General features: G+C 49.1%; 1 protein-coding gene across 1 annotated transcript in view; it reads left to right on the forward strand.

The window, feature by feature from the left end:
* The first annotated feature begins 1,521 nt into the window (after window positions 1–1,521).
* Window positions 1,522–2,482, forward strand: part of Manbal (mannosidase beta like) — a 30,867-nt gene continuing 29,906 nt past the window's right edge. The window contains exon 1 of the mRNA XM_021194721.2: window positions 1,522–1,555. The gene's annotated coding sequence lies outside the window, so the exon portion shown is untranslated. The remainder of the gene's footprint in view (window positions 1,556–2,482) is intronic.

Genomic DNA, 2,482 nt, shown 5'->3' on the forward strand with positions numbered 1-2,482 from the left:
ATATATATATATATATATATACACAATGTTTTGTCTGCATGTATGTATGTGTACCACATGTGTGCTTGGTACACACAGAGACCAGAAGAAAGCTTCTTGTTTCCTGACATTGGAGTTATAAAAGATTTTGTGCCATCGGGTGGGTGCTAGAAACCAAGCCCAGGTTCTTTTGGAAGAGCAGCGATCACACTTAGCCACTGAGCCTCTCTCCAGTCCCTAGTTACTCGCTTGTTGCTGTAAGGCTCTGACAGAATTTAGCAAGTTTGTTTTGGCTTGGGTTGTCGTTGACCATCTACGTTTACTGTTGGGAGGACCTCACAGAAGCAGGAGTTTGGAGCAGCACGCTTGAGGATTCTGCCTCAGCATTAGAAAAGAAAAAGGAAACAAACAAACAAACAGAAATCCATCTACACAATTGACTTTGGGGCTGGGCATGGCTCAGTGGGTGAGAGTGCTTAGTGACCAGGCATGACGATCTCTCAAGTACCCAAAGTAAAAAGCCAGGCGTGGTCACACATACATCTTTAACGCCAGCCCAAGGCAGGGTAGGTCAGGATCCCTGGGGATTTCCCTATCTCAAGGGAATAAGGTGGAGTATAATAGAACAAGATACGTGATATACTCTGGCCTCAGCAGGCATAGGTACATGCATATGAGTGCACATGCCACACCCATACCCACACCAACACCCACATGTGGCACACATAATTAAAGGATTTAGGGGTCAGGGCCACATCAGCTGACCTGGAGATAGTTTATCTGGATGCCAAGCTGAGTTTGTTGTTGGCTGGAGGCTTGGTAACTGCCCATGTGAATCTCACTTTGTGGGACTTCCCAAGAATGATCAAGAGCGAGGAAAGAGGAAGTCACAATGTTTTTCTGTCTTAATCTCGGAACTCAAGCTCTGTATTTCCCCAAAATCCTATGGGTCACATTGGTCAGCGTGGGAGACTGTCAAGGCTTGGCTAACAGGCACCAATCACATCACTGCCCAATATAGAGGCTGGTTACCACCCACTGCCAAAACTGGGCCTCCATTCATGACTGATCCGCCTCACTTATTCCAATACTGATTTTTGCCTTCCAAACATTTATCGCACTATGGATCCCCTATCTATTATGTGACTTACTATAAATTCCATGGAAGCAGAGATGTTCACTTTTTAATGATAAAGATGTCTCTTTTTAATTTATTATGGTGATTGCTTTTGTCTGAATTATAGCATGGGGATGCTTGTCCTACCCCTTATATTGTAGATTTCTGGCTCAGACTTAGAACTGAGTTCTAAACTGGGTGGAGACCGGCTGTAATCAGGAGAATTGCTCCCAGTTCGAGGCCAGTCAGAGCTACACTGTTGAGACCCTGTCTCAAATCAAATAAAAATTTCATTCACGCTCCAACTTTCGGTGTCTATTTAGGAGCGCGCAGGAGGAGGACGGCGAGGAAGCGGTGGACCTGGTAAAGCCCGCTGAGCGGAATCTGCGGCTGCTCCCGACGCATCGCTTCCTGGTCACGAGGGATCACTTCCGGTGCGGCGGCGCAGCTTTCCCGGAGGTAAGTATTGAGGCGCGGGTGATCCGGCCGGGGCTTCGCGGGATCCGGGCGGCGCTGCGGGTCACAGTGGCTTCCCGGGGCTGCGGACAACAGTTACCTGCGAAGGCAGTCTGCGTTCCGAGGAGACGGGAGCCCTCGCGAGGGTTGTTCAGGGCCAGGGCCCAGACTGCCCTCCGCCAGGACGAGCCCGGGCTTGGCTTGTCGGGTGTGCCCCGGATGGCTTTGTCACCTCGGGCATCTCGATCATCCTCTCCCGGTCACTTTCCTTCTCCGCAAAAGGCGCCCATGGGCCTGTGCGGAGGATGGGGAGGCCGGGAGCGTGTCAGTGCTTCGGTGCAGTGTGTGCTTGAGAGAAAACTGTCCGAGAAAGGGACAGCGAATGCGACAGCCTCCCCCGTGTCTGCGGTTTCAGTGACCTGACACCTGGAAAAGTGGAAGGAAGACTCCATAAACAAGCCGCGCATGGCTTTGAATTCGTGTGTTTTGAGTAGCTCAGAGACTCACCCAGCGTGCCTGAGTCCACGTTCAGCCCCCAGAACTGTTCTTCCCGGCCCTGAGAAAGTAGCACGATTAAGGTTTACCTCTCCCTGCTTTGCACGTACGTCATCATCTTGCCTGGCATATCCCTCTGTATAGCTACCCCCTCATTAGTCATGTGGAACAGCTAGCTGCCTGTGTTCAGGTAACCCTCAAATCAGCACAAGTAATGATAGCCTTTGGGGTTTGCCTAAAAAAAAAAAGGGTGCTTTTTTACTTAAACAGCTTTTTTTTTTTTTTTTTTTTTTAACCTTAAAGAATTAAGTTTTCTTAGGCTAATGTTTCTAACACTATATGGTGAGAACAAAAATTTTTGTTGTTTTTCTAAGACAGGGTTTCTCTGTGCAGCCCTGACCATCCTGGAGGAGCTCTGTGAGTTAGAGGCTAGCC

This window comes from Mus pahari, chromosome 3 (assembly GCF_900095145.1).
Source record: "Mus pahari chromosome 3, PAHARI_EIJ_v1.1, whole genome shotgun sequence".
NCBI classification, from domain to species: domain Eukaryota; kingdom Metazoa; phylum Chordata; class Mammalia; order Rodentia; family Muridae; genus Mus; species Mus pahari.